The sequence below is a fragment of the Talpa europaea genome (assembly GCF_964194135.1).
Source record: "Talpa europaea genome assembly, chromosome: 4".
Classification (NCBI taxonomy): Eukaryota; Metazoa; Chordata; class Mammalia; order Eulipotyphla; family Talpidae; genus Talpa; species Talpa europaea.
Window position 1 is genome coordinate 10,625,714 of NC_140070.1, and position 26,892 is coordinate 10,652,605.

Here is a 26,892-nt window from a genome sequence, read left to right on the forward strand (position 1 = left end):
ACAACATAGAAAAATTATTTTCTCTGTTATGAGGTTGGGCTTGTAGGATGGAGAGGGGAAATCCCCAGAAAATTAGCTACTTCAAGGTTATAAAATCAACCACAGTATATGGTGCTATTACCTATTGCTCCAATAATGTGCCTATTACATTATATACAGTAAATTTAACAATAAAAATACCTGCTCTCATCCTGTGTATAAATGAATTGTATGGCAAGTTTGTATTTCTAAATATCTTGCTTTGTGGCAGTATTCTCCCAAATGGCATTAATAAGTGTTGGAATGAAATTTTGAATACACATGGCCCTTTTAAGGGATAGTTCCTTGTTTATAAAAAAGTCTCCTTATCTATGCTCTTTCATAAGATACTGCGTTATTTAAAAGCAATCATTTATTTCAGATTGAATCAAGTTGGTAGCAGTTATTTGCCACCTTTTATAGTGTTATAGAGAGTAGAAGATGTGTGGGAAATTCACATTAGCTAATTTTGGGTAATTGAAATGACAGCAGGAGAGAAGAGAGAAAATGAGACTGAAACAATATTGACAGATAAGTGGTATGAATTTTCCAGAATGATGATAAAATCAACACATAGATTGAGGACTTCCACACTGTTTGTAGGATGAAAGAAAACACATCCAGGCATATCATAGTTAAATTGCTGAAAATCAGAAAGTTAAACTTTAAAACTACTTAGAGTTGGCTATGGGAGTAGGATAATGTTAAAGAGGCAATAATAAGATTTTCAGTTGCTTTTTTCACAAAAACAGTGGAAATTAATCTTGGAAATATCATCAAGGTAGAATTCTCTACTCAACAAAATATATTTAGAAAGTAAGGGCAGAATCACTTTTTCCCAGACAAACACAAATTAAGAGAATTTGTTTCCATTTGAACTGTACTGCATGAAATATTAAAGTAAATTCTTCAGGTAGAAGTAAAAAGAGTGTAGGCAGAAATGAAGAACAGGAAGGAAAAAGAAGGGAAACTTTGTGGCGAAATGTGATAAAAATAGTAACCACTTAAAGAAACAATAATTACATTAAGAAACAACAATTATGATACTAAAAGAATGATACTTGTAGTTTTATAAGATGTAGAGTTTAAATAGTCAAGAACATAAAACAAAAGCCAGAGAGATAAATATAGCTAGAAAATTTGTGGGAAAATTGTATTTTATAGGAATTAATACATTTTAAAATATTATTTTATATAATTCTTACATAAATATTCATTTTTGCACAATGTATGCATTTTCATTTTGGTTATATTCCCCATACAATTCCCATTCCCCTTATTTTGACCCTAATCCCTCCAATCCTCTACCTCATCCCCCATATGCCCCAAAAAAGATGACTGGATCAAGAAGATGTGGTACATATACACAATGGAATATTACTCAGCAATCAAAGAAGATAAATTCATGCAATTTGCAGCAACATGGATGGAGCTGGAAGGGATCATGCTAGTGAAATAAGCCAGAAAGAAAAAGAAAAATACCGGATGGTCTCACTCATAGCAGGAATTTAGAAAACCTAAATAAGGGACCAGGAAAAAGGCTAATTATAATAAAGAAAAAATCAAAATCAACAAGCAACTAATAACATTTTAATGTAAAGTAGACTCTAGTAAACTACAGATGCACCATCACTAATCTTAGAAGTTATAATAAAAACACTAATAGAGCACATTAAATGGAAAAATAAAGGAAAAGACTTGACTAATCCAAAAGAAGGCAAGAAAGGAGACTAAAAGAACAAAGAATAAATAAAGGAGACAGAGAACAAAGAGAAAAATGGTAGAATGAAATTCAATGACATTAGTAACTGATAATTGAACACAGAATATACATTAAATAAAAATAGATTTTCAGGCTGAATTTAAAAAAATTGAGGAAAGCAAACTAAATTATGTATTATTTTCGAAGACATATTTTGAGTATAAGGAAACAGGTAAACTGAAATTGAAATGATCAAACAACAAACCTAAACAAAATAACACTGGCATGAATATTGAAATACCAAACAGTAGATTTTAAGGCAAAGTTTGATTGAGGAAGAACAAAGCCATGTGCCTATAGTAAAGGGATCAATTCACCAGGAAAGCATGGCTATCTTAAATGTGGCTTCACCTAATAGTTTCAGCTCTCAAATTTAACACAACACATATTAAATTTTAGGGGTTCAATTTTGCTGCAGTTTCTATCTATACATATAGAAGTGAAGGAAGTATAGCTCAGCCTGCTATGTTTTGTTTTATGAATATTCTCACATCTATATGGTTCAAGCTATGCATGCACTAGAGCTGTCAGAAAGCAGAGAAAAAGCTGCTCCTTCACCGGCTGGCATGCGTCCTAGAATGATGAGGCACTGTGTGGATGTTTCTGGAATATAGCTACTGAACTGATTAAACTGTCTTTAATTTCATAGTCACCATCTAGCTGGAAGATCTGTCACTGGACAGAGCTTCACGAGATGTCTTACAGAGAAGCTGCATATCAGCGCGAATGTACTAGAAGGCTTGATTCAAAGTGGTGATTGATGAAAGTTAACTCAGCCAGAACTACACTAACATCTTAATGTAATTTGGGGTTACCCTTGTAATGCTGCTTATGCAAACCCTTCAATACCATTGGCTTAATAACGCACAAAACATTAACTGCTTTATGGTCACCAAATACCTGATGTAGACTTTGGCCGGCCTGGTTCCAGAATTAAAGAACTATGAAATTGTAGAAATTAATACAGCTTTTTTCTTCAAAGTGAATTAAGAAAATGTGTTATGCTTGTATAGGATTTTTAACATTTAAAATAGTAAGTTCTACATCAGAAAATAACCATTTTAAACTATCAAATAGTAAATGTAGACTATATCCTTAGAAAATATTATTTTATTATTATCATCATCAAAGCCTCTTTAGTTTTAGCCTAAATTCAAAAGCAAAGTGAAAAATGCTAACAATAGTTGCTCTGTTGTTAATGATAGAGGCTTAGTTAAATGACACAAAATGAATACTGCTTGGAAAAACTGCCTGATTTTAATCCACAGAAGTCAGGGTGTTATTCAGCCTATTAATGCTGCTCTTTTTAAAATCAGAGCTCACATGAAGAAGTAGAGCTAAGAACTAATTTTCTCTCAGGGTGACACCTCTAGCAGTGACAGTATTTCCTTCTTAGATGCTTAATTATTGTCAGAACTAATAAATCATAATAGGTGTTGGGATATAAAAATGTGGTTATGTAACAAAAGACTGCATCAGACAAGCAAGTGTAATCTTTGGTAAATAGTTTGGTTCTTTATTATAAATCAGGCAGGTGTGAATGTCATGGATCTAGTTCATAACACTTCATGCATTATCACAGAGAACCGTCTGAAATAAAATTAGACTTCCTTCTGTTGAGTTTGTTAGCCAGAGTATTCATATTACTATTCAGAAAAAAGGTTACATGGAAATAGTAAAACTTCTTAGTACTCTTTTTAATTTCTGATACTTTAGTTAGTACTCACATCTGGGGTGTAAAGATAGCTCAAATTCACAAAAATCTACAAAGAGCTGATGAGACTCAACAAAAACAAAGAAAATAATCCAGTCAAAAAAATGGGCAGAAGAGCTAAAAAGAAACTTCTCTGAAGAGGAAATGCAAATGGCCAACAAACAGGCAGGGCCTCCCCAATGGCTCAGCAGTTGAGCACTGGGTTGCTAAGCTTCCCGCAGCTTCTGCAGTGCTGGTTTGATCCCCGGCTGCTCCCCAGCCACCAGAGGAGGGTCCCACATGGTGCGCAGACCTCTCCTGCCACCCGCTGCTCCCCTCAGCAGTGTACTTCGGTCCTTCTGCCTGTTCTATTCTCCGCTCTGGCTCTGGTGAATTCTCTCACCCTCCCACGCTTCTGACTGTACCCAGTGCTTGTATAAATAAATAAATAAATCTTTAGGGGAAAAAAAAAACCCAAAACAAATGGCCAACAGGCATATGAAAAAATGTTCAACATCACTTGTAATCAGGGAAATGCAAATCAAAACTACCATGAGATACCATCTTACACCAGTGAGAATGGCACATATTAAAAAAACTAGCAACAATAAATGTTGGCGAGGTTGTGGAGAAAAAGGAACTCTCCTGCACTGCTGGTGGGAGTGCAAACTGGTCCAACCACTATGGAGAGCTGTGTGGAGATTTCTGGACCTACTAAACATAGAGCTTCCACAGGATCCAGCAATTCCACTCCTAGGTATTTACCCAAAGGGCACAGAAACATCAATTCCAAAGAGCACCTGCACCCCTATGTTTATAGAAGCACTATTTACAATAGCTAAGCTTTGGAAACAGCCCAAATGCCCAAAAATAGATGAGTGGATCAAGAAGATGTGGTACATATACACCATGGAATATTACTCAGCAATCAAAAAAGATAAACACATGCAATTTGCAGCAACATGGATGGCGCTGGAAGGGATCATGCTCAGCGAAATAAGCCAGAAAGAAAAAGAAAAATACCGGATGGTCTCACTCATAGCAGGAATCTAGAAAACCTAATAAGGGACCAGGAAAAAGAATAACTATAAGAAAGAAAATATCAAAATCGGGCCTCCCCGGTGGCGCAGCGGTTGAGCGCTGGGTTGCGAAGCTACCTGCGGCCTCTGCAGCGCCGGTTCGATCCCCGGCTGCTCCCCGGCCACCGGAGGAGGGTCCCACATGGCGCGCAGACCTCTCCTGCCGCCCGCTGCTCCCCTCAGCAGTGTACTTCGGTCCTTCTGCCTGCTCTGCTCCCTGCTCTGGCTCTGGTGAATTCTCTCACCCTCCCGCGCTTCTGACTGTACCCAGTGCTTGTATAAACCAAACAAACAAACAAATAATAAATAAATAAATAAGACATGCCTCTAGAAAATTAAAAAAAAAAAAGAAAATATCAAAATCAACAAACAACTATGAATCAGAGACACTCTATGGAGGGGGGGAAAGGAGGGTTTGGGGTCAAAATAAGGGGGTTGTAATTTTATGGGGAATATACAAATAAAATTTAAATAAAAAAATAAAGATAGCTCAGATGATTTAACACAACTCAAACACAGAAATGAAAAATGAACATCTTTTCCAGGATAGTTATTCTTAATGTAGGGAAGGCAAACACCATATTTTCAAGGGGGAGAAAGCCCCGCAGGCTGTGCTTGTGAAGTGCACTTAACTCAATCCCTACCTAGACTATTGCCTTAGAAATAGCCTATAGACATTCTTGAAGTCAAGGCTCAAGGATCAAGGATTAAGCATCAAGAAAGCTCTCTTTCTTGCACTTACTCATCATAAAATGTCTTGAAATGCCAGCTTAAGTTTCTTTTTATTTCATGTTGAAACCTGACTTCAGATATTTTCCAAGTCTGCACTGGCAAAGGTTATCAGTAGCTTCTTTTCAAGTGCAATGGCAAGAGCAAAATCCTTGGCTTATGTTGTCCAGCAACTCTTCACAGCAGCCTCCCTTGTCCACATGATACCCTAGATCGTAGCTGATGCTGCAATTTCTCTGGCATTTTCTTTCTTCCTCTCAATGCCAAAATATGGGTATTTGACAATATCCCTCCTTTTGTATGGCTATGAATTGAATGTTTGGTTCCACCCAAACATGGTATTGTTCAGTAATGTAAAAGAAAGGCAATTTGAGGCCCTCCCTGGTGATGGAAGGGTTAAGTCTCAGCACCAAGAAGCTACCCGGCAGCCACTGCAGCACCCAAATTTGATCCCCAGCCAGGGAGCTACCCACATGGCACAGCAGACCTCTCCTGTCTCACCCACTGCTCCCCTCAGCAGTGTATTTCAGTAGATCTGCCTGTTTCGTTCCCTACTCCGTCTCTGGTGAATCCTCTCACCCTCCTGCACCTCTGGCCTACACCCCAGCTCCTGTATGCATAAATAAATAAATATTGTCAAAAAAGAAAGACAATTGAGAAGAATGATATTAGCTTAGTTTAGAATATGTAATGTTTGAATTGTCGGATGTCTGAATAGAGACATTCACACAATTGTATACATGAGCTAAGAGCACAAGAGTGAGGTCTGGTGTCATAAAAAGAGAATTTGGCAGCCAATTTATACATAAAAATAAACAGATTAAACCAGCAAAGTTGATAATGGTGTTCTGGAAAATGCTGCCTAGGGAGGAATAAAAATGATGATGCAAATGTTGATAAAATATAAACACTGAACCCATTAAAAATAACTCTAGATATTTTTGAGATTTGTTAGGTTGAATGGGTTAACCATTGTGTATGCATCACATTTTCATAATTCTACTTTCTCTAAAATACAATGGTTTATCTTCACTCTCATTCTATTCCTAAACTGGCTGGTCATATCATTGAGCTCAGCATGTCCTATTTATTGTGTTTATGCTTTCCTGTAACTATTATATTTTACTCAGGTTTTTCTCTGTTCTGATGAAATAACATCTTAATTGGTATCTTCTTGCCAAACCACACCTATCCTGTCTAAGAGATTTTGAACTGGTTTCTGAATCACTTTTCCTCAACATTTTTACACGGTTAATTCTCTTCCCTCCTTTAAGTCTTCGCTCAAATAACACTTTCTCGATCAGCCCTCCTCCTGATTACCTTTAAAAAATTGCAAACAAGTCACAAACCCCCACTCTGCCCCGTGCTCAGTATTTCCAGACTCTCAGCCTGCTGTGATATATTTTTCTCTTCCCCAAAGTACGTGTCACTTATAATCAACAAGAACATTTACTAGTTTACTCTTTTTATTGAAGACTGCCTATATCATCTACTACCCTATGACCTGAGAACAGTGGGATTTTGTCTATTTTATTTACTGAAGTATTCCAAGGGCCTTCAACTCTCCCTGATTCACTCAGCAAATAACTCCAAAGTACGAATTGATGAAATATGTGCAGATTGTGCAGCAACTGGATCCAAGCACGTCTGCAGTAAATATTTGTCAAATGCCCTGGAACACAGCACCTGAAATACCATTTATGAAATACTCTGGATCATGCTGTGCTGTGGAGTGGGGGTCTGACAGTGTGTTTGCTAAGGAATAATTGTTAAATGGTTTTGGGTAATAACAGGATTGTGGTGATGTTTAATAAAACTGCCTTTACCTTTCAGAAACATAATGATGATTTATTAATGAAATAGCATAATAACTAAGATTTACTTCACAGTAAATTGTGTGGGAGAAATATAGGAGGCAGAAGGACAGGTGAGAGATGAGTGAGTGGCCAAGAGTTGCTGAATTTTATCACTTAGTGATGGAAACATCGATTTCATTGCACTTTCTTCCTACTTTAGAATATTGGAAGTTTTTCCAAGTAAAAATTTATAAAAGGTTGTAAATATTAAAATTAATTCTCCATTATTGGTTGAGCCAGAAATGGGATGAATAAATAATGGTAGCTGGGTGGGGGTAACATTTACAGAGGAGTGAACACTCCTGAAACTTAATCAATGTTGCAAGCCAGTGTTACCCAAATAGTCAAAAAAAAAAAAAAAAAGGAAAATGTGGTGAAATAAAAACCATGAAAAAAAATTATTAAAATAGAGGTTGTATATTTCAAAGTGATCTTGAACACTATTCATTTTTACTGTGTATGAATGTAGATTAATAGAGTTCGAACTGATACAATGCAGAGCCAGAAAAAAAATAAGCTTGAAATGGCAACCCCTAGTTTATGCAAGACCCTGGCTTTTTGTTTCAATGAGAAATAAAATGTTCTTGCCATTTTAAATATTTACTTTTTTGCATTTAATTTGGAATTGGGCTTCATAAGAAAAAGAAAAAAACCTATCTTGTCTGAAGCTGGAAGAAACAGAAGATGTGGTAAAGACTCTAATCTTGCTGCGACTCAGAAACCAATAAATCTACATAAAAGGTAGAAAATCAGTCCTTCTGGTTTTGGACCTGGTTCTTGCCTGGTGGCCGTAAGATGTTCTTGCTTGTGTGTTATGTGGTTTTTTCATGAATAACCCTAGAATGACTTCTTATCGAGTATTAGTACGACAATATCTGTACTTCCCCTGAGTAACTGACTCAACTGATTCTTAAAAATACACAAGTGGCAACACTGGCTGTTTGGCTTTGCTGTTTGGCTTCCAGTAAGTATGGTATTATTCAAAATTTCAATAAACAGATCTGGATATTATTTATAGCCAGACATGATTAATAAAACTGTTACAAATGATAAGGCTGCCTGAGAATCTACATTAAAAAATCCCATTTCACTAAGATACTCACATAATTCTTTGAATGAACTAAGTGTATTAATGGAAAGATGTAACTTTAACATAAATTTACATAAATTTCTACTCTAGACCTTGTCCAGACCTAACAACCTCCTTTTGTTATTATATGATAATGAACAAATTATTCCAACCAAAGGCTGCTATACTGTGAGAACAGAATAGAAACTTGCCAGTTTGTAGTAAGTGGGCAGGTAACACGAAATCCTTTCTGATTTACCGAGCACATGTTTTATTCTTTTTCATTCTTTGGCAATACAAGAACCCATTGAAAGGAACCATATCATTCTTTTGGAAAACATCAGACTATTAAACGTACAGTTATGCATGAGTCATGATTTTCATAAATGTAAGTTAGCAGCCAGAGCAAAGTGTTGTGGGAAAAGGCATGCTAATTTGTTCGAATTTAATGGCATTAGTGCATAATCTGCTGAACAGTTCAGCAAAGCAGAATCAAAAGCTGCTGTGGAAGTGAGATTATTTAAAACAAGCAGAGAGTACACTTTGATGCCCAGGGCCAGAGTCTGAATGGTGCTCTCTAAGAAGTGCTTGGAAACCCAGCATGGTACTTTGGCAGAGACACAAAGATTGGTTAAATCCAAGCAGGACAATGCACTTGAGGCACCAGATGATTACAAGACTGTCATATTTAGCAAAAATCTACTGACCCTTATTTGCAATTCATGACAATAATACCATGAGTAGTGATGGAAATCAAGCATCTCTATTATTATGAAGAAATCTAGGCAGCAGATAATGAATTAGGTTCCAAATATGGGGGTCGGCGGTTGTGATTAAGAAGTGGGTTTCAGAATGTTTGGCAGGGAGTGGTTCTGTTAAGCAGAGGTAATTCCTGGAAATTTTTACATACATCAGAAACAGGATTTCCAGATTTAGCAAATAAAAACATAGGCCACACAGCTGAATTAGTTTCAGAGATAAGAAATAATTCTTAGTGTAAGTATGTGCCAAATTACTGTTTAACATACTAATTGTTTAAAAATTTGAATATTGTTTACCTGAGACTTCCTTCATGACATGACTTCTTGCTGCCCCTTGACTACATTAGAACTTTCCTTTGCTCATGATCAGGCAATTTTCCCATTCAACTGGGAATTACAAGCCAATTTGCCAGCTAGCACTTGAGCCCTTCAGGATTTGGTGATTTTTATTGCTGCTTGATCCCTGTTCAGTCTTTGAAAAGTGTTCCCCTCTGCACTAATGACTGTAAACAAAACCCACTTTGAGTCAGTGCTATGGAGATAAAGATGACTTCCGGTAACTTTTCTACCCTGAAGGAAAATGGAATTAGAATTGTTAATTCTGCCATGAAAAATTCCAATTTACCCATTTTCAAGCTACCTGTTAAAACACTTAATCCCCTTAATTAGAGTCCTAAATCCTACATTCTTAAGCTCAAGAATTTTGGAAAACATGTTAAACCTTGTAAGTTTTACTTGATTGTGTCCCTGCCTTTCCTTCACCCTCTGAAAACTGCAAATTGCTCAGTTAATGCTAGATTTCCCTGATTCCTAGAATAAATATACCTTTTTGAGGGATTTTTGAGTCCCTCAGGGTGAGCTGGATTTTAAAATTCAAACAGTTGAAATGAAACATCATGAGGGACTGTTTTAGGCATTTAGTGACAAGTTTTGGCATAATCAAAGACTCCTGGTCTGCAAAACAAAGTCAAAAAAACTCAAAGATGTGATTTTCTGTTGGATCTTTCTCAGAAGTAGTAGTTTGTTTGTTCAAAGATTATGATGTTCCAAGGAAACAACACATATCAAACATAGTTGTCCCCTAGGAGTTCATGGGGTGCCAATGAAATTGGGACTGATGTAATTTAACAATACTTTATCTCACTAAATGTTTTAGCAGCAATTGGGTGGTAGTCTTCTGGCAACTGCTTTAAGAAACAAACTTTATTGAATCCATAGGATACTTGAGAAAAACACATATTTTTATACTGCACTGACACCTGTGGAGATTAAGGGGTGCTGAGAAGTTTGTCTTTGTTTTCCTTTTTTTTTCCCCATAATTATTTTACTGAGGGATTTTTTTTCCCCCAATACTAAAGATTGTATATGATTTAAGGGTATAGGTTCACACCTCTTCAAAGGTATGTGACCACACCACACCCACCACCAATGTTGCCATCATTCTCTATCACAGTCCCTTGGACCCTACCCTCTCTCCCCCTTAAGCCCTGCTCTCCATGTTTCCCCTCTGGGGCCTCAATTTTGCAGTCGGATTTCAAAATTTGTAGAGAGGTTTCTCAGATCATTAAAAATAGGTATGTCAGTGCCTCCCTGGTGGTGCAGGGGTTAAAGACAGTGCTGTGAAGCTATCACCACCCACTGCAGCAAGAATTTGATCCTTGGCCAGGGAGCTGACCCAATTGGCACTGTAGACCTCTCCTGCCTCTCCTGCTGCTCCCCTCAGCAGTGTATTTCAGTGGATTTGCCTGCTCTGATCCCCACTCTCTCTGGTGAATCCTCTTGCCGCCTCTCCCCCGCAACTCTGGCTTACACCCCAGTTCTTATATGCATACATCCATATAAGGGTGTGATCTCTAAAATATTAAAATAAAAATTAGTCTATCATATGATCCAACCATTCCACTGATGAGTGGATAAGGAGATGTGGGACTGAGTTTCTTGCTTGAGCCAAGTGTGGCATGTGTCTGTGAATTGCCTCCAGGTTGGGACCAATTACATTCTTGACATTCTCCCCTACCTCAAACTTTGGAAAAGTACCTGAATCCACAGCCTAGCCCTGCCACTTAGTAGCTCTGGATCTTGATGAAGACACTTCCTCTGTGACTAAGTTTTTTTCATTGGTGAGATGAGGGTGGTATCTACATACACACACAGTTTTGGAAGGAATGAAAAGCTAAATCATATAAAGCACTTAGCATAGTGCTTTCTGAGCAGTAAGTTTCCCAAGGGGATTTCCAATAATTATTTCATTCTTTGTCTATTTTTTAAATAATCTGCTTGCTCTACCAATGATTTGAGGTGGTTTTCAATAAAATCACAGATACAATAGACTAAGAAAAATGTGAGGATTTTTTTTCAGTCAGGGGGTCTAGGAAGATTTCATTTGATTTTAACTGGAAGCATTTTCATTCTAAAATTCAATATAAATAAGCATGGGAAAAACAACATGGTCCTCATTTATCTTGCAGTTACTTCTATCTACAAAATAATAATAACTATTCTGGAATCTTCCTATTTCTTTTAATACTTCCTGTAAAATAATTAGCCTTTAATAGGTCTCCTAAATTACAATTTGGCATGTAAAATTGCTTTAGTCCAGGCTAAGAAATTCATGCAGTCATGGAAAAAATACAGACCTTTCTGTTCTTTACTATTTGAAGTAGATATATGGGCTCATATATATTTATGACAAAAGGGTACAGCCGTTTGAAGTTAATAATTTCATTTCCCCTTCACTTTTGTTGTTTGTTTTGAATCCTATTTCAAAAACTATGGCTTAGGAATGGTTGTTTGGTCTGCTTCCCATATGGGCATTGTGCTAATGATTTTTATTAACTAAGTCATGAAACTGTAGGAGGTTTCTGGAGTTGTCAATTTACCAAATGAATTTATATTGTTACTTGTACATTATTAGTATTTAAAATTTATTTTCATTGTTTTCCTTCAGGTGTTATTTTTGAATCATAGTAAATGTCAGTTTTGTAAGGAAAGAAACCAGAACTGTCTTAATCTGTCTTATTTTGAAATTTATCCATTTCATTACTATGCAAACTGAACCTGTATTTCCTATTTTATTATATATTTCCAATTCTCTTAGTTAATAATATACATTTATCTACAAAACCTACAACTTTCCAGCTGTTTTGGAAATTCAAAATTTTCAAAAACAGAAAAGGATTTTAACCACCAGATGTCATTGTTTGTCTTCTCTTGAGTCAGTAACTATGGCTTGAGTTCTATCAAGGCTCAAGAATTCGGAAGCAGAATCTGTTTCACTGAGTCCAGTGATGATAAGGTAGATTGCTTAATTTCTCCTGCCTAACTCCTCCCATTTTTTATGTGATATCATTTCCCAAATTGTATGCCAATTCTGGGCTTAATAAGCACAACATGCTAAAATAATATATTATTTTCTATAATTAACTATGTCATGTTTAAATGTTTTAAAAATTTTTAGAGTTTTTGGTTTTGAAAATGTAATAAGACAATAGAGTATGAATTAAATACAACTTAAATAGAGCAGGTTGGTTGGAATAATTCAAATCTTATAGGACATACATTAACCACACTTACTCTTTGCCGAGTTCTTTTTTATTTTGAGTGAATTAGATTTGTAAGGGAAAGAGATTATAATAAATCAGATAGAAATGAGGATTCATTTCAAAATGCCATTTCTGGAGATTAATATAAAAAACAATTGGTCTTTTCAACCATTGACATTTCTCTCTAGTGCTCTCAGAGCATAATTGCTATTGAACACTATGGATACAAAGCTCTCCAGCTATAAAGGAGAGGATAACTTAAAAATTATGGACAAAGTTTTTGTTTTCATTGAAGTAAGGTGGTTTGACAAGGTTGCTTATGATTTTGCAGTATAGGATCTCCTGATTTAGGTGCTGTTAGCACACTACCCCCACCATCAAAGCACACACAGTCCTCCACCAGAGTTGATTGTGTACTTTCCACTTTTTCTCCCTCCCCACTCCTGTAACAGCCTCAGCTCTACAGTCAGATTTCTAGAGTCTGTTACTGGTTTGGCTTTATCTCTGTTTATTTTGTTTTTCTATATTCCACATGTACGTGACACCATCTGGTATTTGTCTTTTTCTTTCTGACTTATTAACTTACCATAGTCCTCTCCAGTCCATTCAATTTGTTGCAAGTGGTAAGAGTTTATCCTTTTGATAGCTGAGTAGTAGTTCATTGGATATGTAGACCACATCTCCTGATCCACCCATCTGTTTTAGGTTGTCTCCACAGCTTGGCTTAAGTAAGTAGCGCTGCAATGAACATAGGAGTGCATATATCCCTTGTATTTTTTTTTTTATTTTGCATTTTAAAAGGTAAGATTTACTAGGAAACAGAGAAAGCAAAAGAGAGATACCTGCGAAGACACAAGAGGCAGAGAGCTTCCTTTGCTGCTTTGCAAAGGGAAAAGTTTTGTGAGCAGAAAGGCCCACATGGTCACAACTGCCTGTTTTTGTATTGTTTGGGTAGATGCCCAGGAGTGGAATTATTGAGTCTTGTGTAGATACATTTTGAATATTTTGAGACTCTTCTGTTTCACATAGGGGCTAGACCAGTCTACATTCCCACCAACAGTGTATGAAGTTTACTTTTCTCCACAACCTGTTTTTGGTGTTTTTGATATGGGTCATTCTCTCAGGTATAGGGTGGTTTCTCATTCTAGTTTTGGTTTGCATTTCCCTGACAAGTAATGATGAGCATTTTTTCATGTGCCTATTGTCCATCTAAATGTCCTTTTTGGAGAAGTGTCTATTTAGCTCTTCTGCCCAGTTTTTGATTGCATTATTTGCTTTGTTTTTGTTGAGTTGTATGAGTTCTTTGAAAAGCATGGATATCAGTCTGGCAATTGCAAATCATACAGAATACCATAATAGACATTTAAAAAAAATACCCAAATAGTGATTTTTAAACTGTGTAGGATGTATTCCTGGGGTCCTTAGTCAATTCAAGTATACCATGAAAAATTGGAAGCCTGCAAGGGAAAGACATGTGTTGGACACTGCAAGAACTACTAGCTCAAAGTACATCGTAGTTTCATCATTAGCACCTGCTATATTTCTCTCAGTGACATCACACCTTACTCAGCTGGGATTTCACTGTGTACTGTGATAAAAATCAAGAGTTACACAGGAAATTAACCTGGTGCAGGAATTAAGAGTGGCAGATATCCATCCTAGTTCCATGATTTGAGAAGTTGCTTAATGCCCAGTTAGCACACAAATAACTTTAGTTGGAATCTTGGTTATTTAAAATTTAAATTAAAATATGATCTCATTTTTGGGCCTCCCCAGTGGCGCAGCGGGTTGAGTGCAGCACTGTGAAGCTGTCTGCAGCCTCTGCAGCACAGGTTTGATTCCCAGCCAGCCAGGGAGAAACCCACATGGCACAGCAGACCTCTCCGTTCTCGCCTGCTGCTCCCCTCAGCAGTGTTTTCGGTCCTTCTGCCTGTTCTGTTCCCCACTCTGTCTCTGATGAATCCTCTCACCCTCCCGTGCCTCTGGTCTGTACCCCAGTTCTTGTATAAAAATAAATAAATCTTTAACAAAAAATATGATCTCATTTTTGTGGACTGTTTTTCAATGGTTTCCATGTGTTAGGGCATGGATACTTATTAAGTTATTTGCACATAATTGCTTAACAAACAAAACTGTTACACACTTCCTTTGATCCAAGGTGCAGTGAAAATAATTGTGAGAAATTAAAGGCTACAGCAGTTGAGATACTTCTGAATTAAATTCAAATTTGTGAATATTTCATTGGGGGTGTGTGCAAGGATATATAGAAACACAAAGGAGAGGCTCATTTGGTTTATAAAATGGATTTGGAGGGTGTAACAACAAAGACTAAACAATGGCATGACAATTGAATGGTCAATTCCTGAGGGGATGTGTGGCTTTCTATCAGGTGAGAAACAAATGATAAGAAAAGACAATGCATTACATTTTTATTTTCAGTCACTCTAATATTTGGTTAAATTTGTATATCACTTTTAGTCTATCACTTTTAGTTCTCTGAATATGATACTTTGTTTCCAGAATCATCTTTCTCAAACTCTTAGCCCCATGCCCAGTCTTAAACTCCTGCTACCAACACTGAGGTAAACAAGTGCCTTCACCTTCCACCCTCAACCCTGCCCCCCCACCATCCAACTTATTTTTAGGCATCCTCTCTGGTTCCACAGAATTTCTGTCTTCTTAGAAGCTTGATATCAGGTGGGGCTGAGAAGAAAATATCCTAAAACTGACTCCTCACACAAGAGAAACTTTCTAAAGGCCTTCTTTTCTTCTCAGGACTATTAAAGTTTTAAAACAGGAATCATAGCAACACAACTGAATTTTTAAGATAGAGTATTTTATTCTCTATGGAGAATATCAGAATGAGATGAGGAATTCCTTTTTATCAGATGTTCCAGGTTGCTACCTTGACATTGTATCCTGTTAGCCAACATAGGATTCTTTTCTTTTTTTATCCCCTTATTATTTTAAGTAAGCTCCTAAAAGTTTCTCTCATCATCCTGACAGCTATCATATAGGCAGCCTAGGAATAAATGCCTCCAGATGATTCACAGAGGAGATGACGAATGTTGGCTTGTCATTCTTTTAACTCTTAAAAACCTTTCCTCTGTATAAAATAATATATCCTGTATAAGTTCAACTGTGATAATATATCCTGTATAAGTTCAACTGTGGAAAACCATGTCCTACATTATTATTCTCAGGGCCTGTTCCATTCATTAGCAATTTTTTTTTTTTTTTTGCATAGATGAACTGGGGTGTAAACCAGAGGTGCAGGTGGTGGGAGGATTCACCAGAGACAGAATGGGGAACAGAACAGGCAGATAGACTGAGATACACTGCTGAGGGGAGCAGTGGGCAAGACAGGTAAGGTCTGCTGCACCATGTGGGTTAGCTCCTTGGCCTGGGATGGATGTCAGGCCATAGCAGTGACAGTGCTGAGACTTAACCCTGGACTACAAAGGAGGCCCCTCATTAGCAATTTGAACTCATAAGAAAAAAGATGTAACACTTTCAGGAATAGAAAGTCTAGCTTGGGGATAAAACTAGAAAATATCCAACCTCCTTACGCAGTGTTTTACATTGTCCTGTCCCTCCTTTGAATCAGCAATCCCAAAGAACCTGAGAGACTGAGAATTACCTTCATAATAAATGCACATATTCCTCTAAGGGTTTTTATATGTAAATCAAGTTAATCCCCATAATAACTAAAAAAGTGAATGCCATTGTTATCTTCATTTTCCAGAATAGGTTTCTGAGGCATAACATAACTTACCCAAAATGTCACACAACTACTGAGTGAGAGAGTTGAGATTGAATTCATGTGGTCGGATCTAATGCTCAGGAACTTAATTTCTGTGTCACTTTCTCTAAACTGTGCTGTTTTTTTTATGAGCACAGTCACACCCAGCTATTTCCATTAAAATTAATTAAAATGAAATAAAGTAAAAATTCATTCTTTGCAGTCATACTAGCCATATAATAATTTATTGAAATAATGTAAACTATGATATAACTATATGTGACCTGTGGCTACCAGATTTGATAATGTAGAAAAAGAGAACTTCTATCATTGCTGGATGTTTGATTAGACAAGTTGCTCTGACATTCAGGGTCAAGACCTTCTAACTTCAATTTGCTGATAAACACTTATTCAATAACAAACTAGCTAACTACTGTACATATATATCTTTTATATACATATATATATCTTTTATATACATATATATCTTTTATCTTTATACATATATATATCTTTTGCATATATATATATATACACACGTATATTTAAATTGATCAAGTTGTAGTGCCATGTTATTGTTCATTTGTGCGATCAGAATTTCAAATGATGCCCCAATTAGTTCTAATGCAGACAAGGGGCATGTGTTACTCATATCAGTGCTTTTGAATTTATTTATTTATTTTTAAAGATTTATTTATTTATGCATATTTGATTTAAAAGAAATGCTTTGAAATAATGTTAATGTCTCGGTTAATGCCTTGTTGCTAAAATATACTGACTCAATTATGGCTTATTTTACTTCAGTTATGCTTTTCTATACTTTAAAATTTCAAATTGTACTTTGTGTGTGTTTCCTGCTTTGAAACCAAGGGTGATTGTATGCATTGGTGCCTATATATGCCTAGAAACATTTTAAGTAATAATGAAGTGCAGGGGGAGACATTGTTTGTCAGAGATACTAACCATCCATCACACCATTAATAAAATAACAATTCTAAGTTCCTTTGTCATCTAAAAAAAAGTCTTTCCTTTGATTTATTACTTATTTTAATCTATTATGTCATTAGAAAGGATTTTCTAATGTTAATGACATGTCAGTATTGAAATTTCATTATTAATCACAATGAAACTTAATTTTTTCTAACTTGCTTACTTAATTTTAGTCCTCATAGGAGATCCTGCAACATATTTATTAAGCAAATGAAGCTCTGAGTATCAAAAGATAATGGTTTTTATAAGAAAATAAAAAGGTAACATAAAAATATAACCCTTTAATATTTTTGTTGCATGTTCATTTGAAATATCATAGAAATAGTTTTTCCCATATATTCTTTCAATATTTGATATATTTTGTGGCATTTTATGTATTTTTAATCTGGTAATCTATGCCTAAAATAATAACAAGACTATTTGCCTAGTGAAGACCTATTTCCCTTCAGTATTTCAGCAAAAATAGAAGAACAATAATTCTAGTGATGTCTTTTCGTGGGTCTCAACTTGTGTATAACGAGTGGTTTGCAAACATGATGTCATTGAATCCTTACAATAATCCCCAAAGTTGTTTTTTAAGTTTGTTCCTGTATTAAAGAAAACATTAAAAGCAAATGAAGGTTAAGTAAATAGTTCAGTCTTATAAATGGTAAGCCATAGCTACAGTTAGAGTATCTAAATATGACTGACTCAAGAACTGGTGTTTCTTGGGTCTTATTTTAATTTTTATATGGCTCCAAGGATGTCACTTTTCATAGTAGTCAAAAGGTTAATATAGATAATCAGGGAAAGGGATAGCCAAGAAGAGAAGGATATGGGACAGATTTTAAAATGTGGGACAGACCAATTAACACCCATCAATGGACTGGTGCAAGAGGATTCAATTCAACTTCTGAAAAAGCCCTGACTAATCAATAAGCTGTTTTGAATCAGGGGCAAGTTCGAGAAAGTCATGTTTAAAGTAAAATCACACACCTGGGGCAATCTAGGAGATTCTCTGAATGTTCAAAACTGTAGCCTCTGAAGTGTATCCTAGAGCAACCATTCAAGTTAATAGCCCCTGGCTGAATGGGAGGTGAAAAAGGGGACCCCATGATCTGTGATAGCAGCCTTCACCCCACCTTCATCTAATATTTGATGTATTTTGTTGCATTTTATGTATTTTTAAACTGGTAATCTATGCCTAAAATAATAACAAGACTATTTGCCTAGTGAGGATCTATTTCCCTTCAGTTTTTCAACAATAATAGAAGTGCAATAATTCTAGTGATGTCATAGAGTAATTTGAATCCACAGGAAACAAAGAAACCGTGGCAATTAAGACGATACAGATATTTTTAAGAGGGAATACAATTGCATATTTCTTCTCCCTCCTCTTTACTGATCTAAAAACAATTGCAGGAATCAATCTATATATTATAGTTGTTGGGCCACAATGGAAGTCAGTGGCAAAAGGAGAGGTGGGAAGCAAACAAACATGAAAATTAAACCAAACATTCTTAAATAAGAGATAAAAATAAGAAGAAATAAGAAAACATGATGAAAATACCATAGTCTGGCAATTCAGTACATTTTCTTGATAAATACATCTCCATTGGTTTTATTCAATTTAGACCACGTAGGAATTTTTTCCAACTTCCCTGGACAACTGCAGATTTCCTCAGACTTTTATGCCACCAGTGAATTATTCTTTGTTCTTTTTGATGATGGTAAAAGCTCACTTGACTACAGCATCTATGCTGAGAAGAGGAAGTGTCTGTGTTTTCTTAGTGCCCTTCTGGGTGTATTACTGGGCTGGAAAAGCCTCTAGGACCTTCCATCTGCAGCTGTGTGTGAACTCTGCTCCCATGTTTGCCATCTGCAGCTCGAGGAGAGTGGCCAAGAAGATTCAAAGACTGCTTTCTGGGGAGATGAGGCAATTAAAAATATCCGGGAGGCAGTTTAAGGAAGGCTAGCAAAGCAAAATGGTGATACAGGTCTAAATGACCACACTTTGTATATAAAAGTAAACATTTAGGTTTGAAGTCATTGATTAGTGAAATGACACATGAATGCTGCTTCAGAAAACACATCTTAAGAAAGTGGATCAAATAACAGTTATATATTTAACATGTACTGCTTGTTAAATAGTGTAAGCCAGATATTAAAAAATAACCAAATGTCATTGCTAAACTTAAAGCTGTGTTGTGCAGATAAAGTGGAAATTTTTAACTATGAAAAGAGAATGTGAGACTCTCTGGAAGGAATTCTATAAAAACGCAGAAAATGGTACTATCCCTAAGTATCTAGCCAAAATAAATAAGAACACCTTTGTTTAAAGAAAAGGCCCATGTCAGTTCTTTGATTTATTTTATACAATTATTGGTAACACTACCCTTTTGCAATCCTATCATCCATACAAATGTGTTAAAATCACTAACTATTCCAGAACAGTTTCCTTAATAGCTTCCTGAACAGAAAATACTTTGTTAACAGAGAGAATTTAAACAAACCATGTTAACTAATCAGAATTTTTAGCCATAAAAATATTTTTTTTTAATTTTATTTTGTTGAAATGATCTTTTCTCCCATTTTTATGTAATGACATTTTGAGATATCTAAATTAAAACAAACTTGAGGCTTAAATGTCCTTTTTCCAAGATAATATTTGGGAACTTTGGAACATCAAATTGCAGTGTTTTATTTTTATGTATACCGCATTTCAGAGAATGTTTATCCCCCTTGGAGGACCATGACTGCCATCTAGAAGATCCTGGAGATTTGCAGTTTTCTCAGTTGGAAAGATGTTACATTTTAAGCACAGATCATTTTTGACATTGAAAGACTTTCCAATAAAAACCTATAGGTATAATATTTATAGTCAAAATACAACTAATCCTGTATTTAAATTTCAATTCTATTTTAAGTGTGGCTAGATTTGACAAAATCTCATGTTATGATCCACTTTTGATTACATATAATTTTTTTTTAGATAATAAATTTTATTGTTATATTCCCCATACAATTGCAGTCCCCCCATTCTGACCCCAATCCCTCCCCTCCCGCCCCCGCCCCCCTAAAAGTGTCTCTGGTTCATAGTTTTTTGTTGATTTTGATTTTCACTTTCTTATAGTTATTCATTTTCCTGGTCCCTTATTTAAGTTTTCTAGATTCCTGCTATGAGTGAGACCATCCGGTATTTTTCTTTTTCTTTATGGCTTATTTCGCTGAGCATGATGCCTTCCAGCGCCATCCATGTTGCTGCAAATTGCATGTGTTTATCTTTTTTGAATGCTGAGTAATATTCCATGGTGTATATGGACCACATCTTCTTGATCCAGTCATCTATTTTTGGGCATTTGGGTTGTTTCCAAAGCTTAGCTATTGTAAACAGTGCTGCTATAAACATAGGGGTGCAGGTGTTCTTTGGAATTGATGTTTCTGTGTCCTTTGGGTAAATACCTAGGAGTGGAATTGCTGGATCATATGGAAGCTCTATGTTTAGTAGGTCCAGAAATCTCCACACAGCTTTCCACAGTGGTTGGACCAGTTTGCACTCCCACCAACAGTGCAGAAGAGTTCCTTTTTCTCCACAACCTCGCCAACATTTGTTGTTGCTAGTTTTTTTAATATGTGCCATTCTCACTGGTGTAAGATGGTATCTCATGGTAGTTTTGATTTGCATTTCCCTGATGACAAGTGATGTTGAACATTTTTTCATATGCCTGTTGGCCATTTGCATTTCCTCTTCAGAGAAATTTCTTTTTAGCTCTTCTGCCCATTTTTTGACTGGATTATTTTCTTTGTTGTTGTTGAGTCTCATCAGCTCTTTGCAGATTTTTGTGATCAGTCCTTTATCATTAGTGTTGGGTGCAAAAATGTTCTCCCAGTTGGTGGGGTTTCTCTTTGTTTTTGTTATTGTCTCTTTTGCTGTGCAGAAGCTCTTTAATTTGATGTAGTCCCAGCTGTTTATCTTTGCCTTCACTATCACTGCTTTGGGTGATGTGTCTGTAAAGATGTCTTTGATGTGCAAATCCCGTGGTGTTTCGCCTATATTTCCTTCTATATATTTTATGGTTTCAGGTCTTATGTCTAGTTCTTTAATCCATTTTGAGTTGATTTTTGTGTATGGTGTGAGGTAGTGGTCAAGCTTCATTCTTTTGCATGTAGCGACCCAGTTTTCCCAGCACCATTTATTGAACAAACTTTCTTTGCTCCAATGCATAGTCTTTGCTCCTTTGTCAAAGATTAGTTGACCATAAATCTGTGGGTTTATTTCTGGATTTTCTATTCGATTCCATTGGTCTGTATGTCTGTTCTTGTTCCAATACCATGCAGTTTTGATGATTATGGCTTTGTAGTATAGTTTGAAGTCTGGGAGTGTGTTGCCTCCATTCCCTTCTTTTTTTTTCAGGAGAGCTTTGGCTATTCGGGGTTTTTTGTGATTCCATATGAATTTCATCAATAATTGTTCTATTTCTTTGAAGAATGACATTGAAATTTTGATTGGAATAGCATTGAATCTGTATATTGCTTTTGGAAGGATGGCCATTTTAATAATGTTTATTCTTCCAATCCACGAGCAGGGGATGTCTCTCCATTTCTTTGTGTCTTCTTCTATTTCTTTTAACAGTGTTTTATAGTTTTCTTTGTATAGGTCCTTTACCTCTTTTGTTAGATTTATTCCCAAATATTTGATTTTTTTTGTTTCAATGACAAAAGGGATGGTTTTTTTGATTTCTTCTTCTTCAGATTTATTGTTTGTGTATAGGAAGGCTACTGACTTTTGCGTGTTGATTTTGTATCCTGCCACTTTACTGAACTGATTGATGAGTTGAATTAGCATTTCTGTGGAGTTTTTGGGGTTCTTTATGTATAATATCATATCGTCTGCAAATAGTGATAGTTTGACTTCTTCTTTTCCTATTTGGATTCCTTGGATGTCTTTCTCTTGTCTTATTGCCCTGGCTAGGACTTCCAGTATTATATTGAAAAGCAATGGTGAGAGTGGACATCCTTGTCTTGTTCCAGATCTTAATGGAATTGCTTTCAGCTTTTCACCATTGAGAATGATACTGGCTGTTGGCTTGTCATAGATGGCCTTTATGATGTTGAGGTATGTTCCTTGTATCCCAAGAATTTCAAGGGCTTTTATCATGAATGGGTGTTGCACTTTGTCGAAAGCTTTCTCGGCATCTATTGATATTATCATATGGTTTTTATATTTCTTTTTGTTGATGTGTTGGATAACGTTGATTGATTTTCGGATGTTAAACCATCCTTGTGTCCCTGGAATGAATCCTACTTGGTCGTGGTGAATTATCTTATGGATACATTGTTGGATTCTGATAGCTAAAATTTTATTGAGGATTTTTGCATCAGTGTTCATTAGGGAGATTGGCCTGTAGTTTTCCTTTTTTGTGTTGTCCTTGTTCGGTTTTGGTATTAATGTAATGTTGGCTTCATAGAACGTGTTTGGTATTGTCCCTTCCTTCTCAATTTTTTGGAAGAGTTTGTGAAGGATAGGCACTAATTCGTCTCTGAATGTTTGGTAGAATTCATTTGTAAATCCATCAGGTCCTGGGCTTTTGTTTTTGGGGAGGTTTTTGATTACCATTTCAATTTCGCTAATTGTAATTGGTCTGTTTAGGTGTTCTATTTCTTCTTTATCTAGCTTTGGGTGATTGTAGAGTTGTAGGAATTTGTCCATCTCCTCTAGATTGTTAAACTTGTTTCCATATAACTGTTCATAGTAGTTACTGATTATTCTTTTGATTTCTGCTGTGTCCGTTGTGATTTCTCCTCTTTCATTGATGATCCTGTTTATTTGTGCTTTCTCCCTTTTTTCCTTTGTGAGCCTGGCTAGGGGTTTGTCTATTTTATTGATTTTTTCAAAGAACCAGCTCTTGGTTTCATTGATCTTTTGGATTGTTTTTTTAGTTTCAATTTCATTTATTTCTGCTTTGGTTTTTATTATTTCTTTTCTTCTACTGGTTTTGGGGTTTTTTTGTTGTTCTTTTTCTAGATCTTTGAGCTTCGAGATTAGGTTGTTTCTTTGCGTTCTTTCTTGTTTCTTGATGTGAGCTTCTATTGCTATATATTTTCCTCTTATTACTGCTTTTGCTGCATCCCATACATTTAGGATATTGGTGTCCTCCTTGTCGTTCAATTCAAAAAATTTTTTAATTTCTTCTTTGATCTCCTCATTAGTCCAGTGGTCTTCCAGTAGTGTGGTTTTTAATCTCCATGAGGTAGGAAAGTTCCTTGCCTTCTTTTTATGGTTTATTTCTAGTTTGATGCCTTCATGGTCAGAAAAGATGGTTGATATGATTTCAATCTTGGTGTATCTGTTGATGTTTGTCTTGTGCCCCAGTATGTGATCGATCCTGGAGAATGATCCGTGTGCGCTTGAGAAAAATGTGTACTCCGTTTTTTTGGGGTTTAGTGTTCTATAGATGTCTGTTAAGCCCAATTGCTCCAGGTCCTTATTTAGAGCTTTGGTTTCTTTACTTATTTTTTGTCTTGTTGATCTATCCATTCTTGATAGTGGTGTGTTGAAGTCTCCCACTACGTATGTGTTTTCTCTGATGTCTGTTTTCAGAGAGGACAACAGTTGTCTGATATATTTTGGTGCTCCTTCGTTTGGTGAGTATATGTTAAGGAGTGTTATTTCTTCTTGAAGTATTGTCCCCTTGATCATAATGTAGTGACCATTGGGGTCTCTTTTTATCTTTTTGAGTTTGAAATCTGTTTTATCTGATATTAGTATAGCTGTTCCTGCTTTCTTTTTTGGTCCATTTGCTTGTAGGATTGTTTTCCATCCTTTAACTTTGAGCCTATTTTTATCTTTTGTAGCTAAATGTGTTTCCTGGAGACAGCAAAAGGTTGGGTTTTGTTTCTTAATCCAGGCTGCAACTCTGTGTCTTTTTATTGAAGAGTTTAGTCCATTTACATTTAGAGTTAATATTGATATGTTAACATCTGTATTTGCCATTGTGTTTGTCTTTCCTTTGATTTTATTTATTTATTCTTTTAATAACTTTTTTTTTTTTGGCCTTCTTTCATTGTTATTCGTCCCTCTGAGGTTCTGGCTTTAGGACTCCTTGTAGTATTTTTTGGAGTGGGGGTTTAGTTTTAATGAAATTCCGGAGTTTCTGTTTGTCTGGGAAGGTCCATATTCTTTCTTCAAAGAGGAAGGAGAGCTTTGCGGGATAGAGTATTCTTGGTTGGCATCTGTTTTCTTGGAGTCTGTTAACTATGTCCCTCCACTCTCTCCTTGCCCGTAGTGTTTCTTCGGAGAAGTCTGATGTCAGCCTGATTGGCTTTCCTTTGAATGTTACCTGTTTCTTCCCTCTTGCCAGCTTCATTATTTTTTCCTTGTCCTGGATTCTTGGGAGCTTTACTATTATGTGTCTTGCTGTATTTTTCCTTTCGTCGTGTAAGTTTGGTGTTCTTCTTGCTTCTTGTATATCAATTTTCAGCTCCTTCTTCACATTTGGGAAGTTCTCTTCAATTATCTCTTTGAATATTTTCTCTGTTCCTACTTCTCTCTCCTCTCCTTCTGGTATTCCTATAACTCTTATATTTCCTTTCCTCATGGAGTCAGATAGTTCCCGAAGTCTTTCTTCATTCTTTTTCCTTCGTACTTCTCTTTCCTTTTCTGTTTTGGTTCTTTTTATTTCTGTGTCTTCAAGAGTACTTATTCGTTCTTCCATTTCATCAATTCTGCTTTTATTGCTTTCCCCAGAATTCTTTAGTTCTTCCATTAATTCTTTTATCTCCTGCATTTCTTTTACTTCCCTCTTTAGGGACTCAATTTCATTCTTCTGATCGTTGATTATTTTTCCCTTATCATGTTTTCCTTTATGACTTCTGTCAGTTTTTTAATCACGGCAATTTTAAATTCTCTTTCTGGAAGGCTCAGAAGTTCTTCCAAGTTACTGTCGTTGCAATCTGGGGGCTGGTTTTCTTTTTGTGGTATGCTTTTTCTCTGGAGAGTTGCTAGGTTGCGTGTGGTTCTTCTCCTCCCTACTGTCTGTTTTCTAATTTGCCGTATGCGTTGGGACACTGTGTTGTTGGGACTGGCTGGCATCTTGGGTGGGCTTCTCTGCTCCCCTCTGGTTCCTCCAGGAGTCATCTGTCAGTTTCAAGCAGTCTTTACTGGAGAAAGGTCCCTGTTCTAAAATGCCGATGTGGGGACACACTCCCCTGTGCGCCTGGTCTGCCCCGGCGGTGGGTTCCTGCTCCCCCTCTGGGCTTGGACTGCAGGCCAGAGGGGGTCTGGCGTGGGCGAACTTCCCCCGCTCACCTCTGGCTCCTGAGGAAGCCTTCTGCAGGTAGTCTTTACTGAAGAAATGTCCCTGTTCTAAAATGGTGATGTGGGACACACTCCCTGCGCATCCGGTCTCAGGCACACTCTTCTGCACGCCTGGTCTGCCCCGGCTGTGGGTGCTCGCTCTCCCTGTGGGCTCAGACTACTTGTTCGGAAGGGGCCCGGTGTGGGCTAACTCCCCAGCTGGCCACTGGCTCCTTCAGGAGCCTCTGCTGGCTTCAAGTCGCTAGGTGCGCCAGAGATCTCTCCTAGAGCCCTTGGGGAGCTGATTTTCCACCCCGTGGGACAGGGAACAGAGCGGGGATGGTAGGGTACACCTCAACGGCTTTGGGGTGCTGTGTCTGCCTTGTGCCCCACCGTCATGGGGAACCCACGCCCCTAATTTCGTGCCCCGGGTCTCAGTTCCAAAGCCCACAGTTCCAGGACGCGGGCTGTAGCCCAGATCAGTGGCGCAGGAATGGCGCCTTTTGAATCCCGCTCCCGTGCCTGGGCGCCTGGTTCCTGCTCACTCAGGGAGGGCCTCCGCGTGTCTCCCCGCAAGCCTAGGTTGCAGGCAAGGGGACCTGGGCAGCTGCGATCCGATCCGGATCCGCGTTTGCTTTTCAACCGCACTGCTTTTCAGCGTGATCCGCTGCTTTTCCGCGCAATCCCGATCCGCGTCTGCTTTTCCAGCGCGCCGCTTTTCTGCGCAAGCTTACCGGGCGGCTGAGGCTGTGTGCTGGTGCTGGTCTCCTCCTGGGGGGCGGGGCTCTCTTTAATGGCGCCTGGAGCTCACCTCTGCGGCGGATCCTTCAGGGTTCTCCACAGCTCCCGTTCACGGGGTGTGGTGGCTGCAATAGTTCCTTTCCACTCACAGTCCCGCTTGCTGCGTCGTTTGTTCTTGTTGGCCGTTTTGGTTTGTTGTTTTCCTCCTCTCTGCCGGTCGGAGAGTGCCGCCTCTGTGGGCGGGAGAGGGGAGCAGGGTTCTGCGCTTCCCTCCCTTCTAGTCCTCTTTTATGGCCACTTTCTTCTTCGGGTAGTTTGCTGGAGTCACCCGTTTATCTTCTGTGTCCCAGTTTTCACTGGGACCTGCCGCTTTTCCTCCCTATTAACTTTTTTTAATGGGAGATCTTACTCGCAGCGTCTCCTCGCCGCCATGTTGCTCCACCCCTATCTACATATAATTTTAATAAATAATCTTATATTCAAAGAAATATGTAGATCATGGTCACTGAACTCATTGTTCTGGGTTACATATTTCCCCTATTATACAGATCTTATTATATTTCTTTTGTTTTTTTCTTTTATATGCTTATTTACTTGTTCTTACAGAATACATATTCCTGATACCATTTGCAACA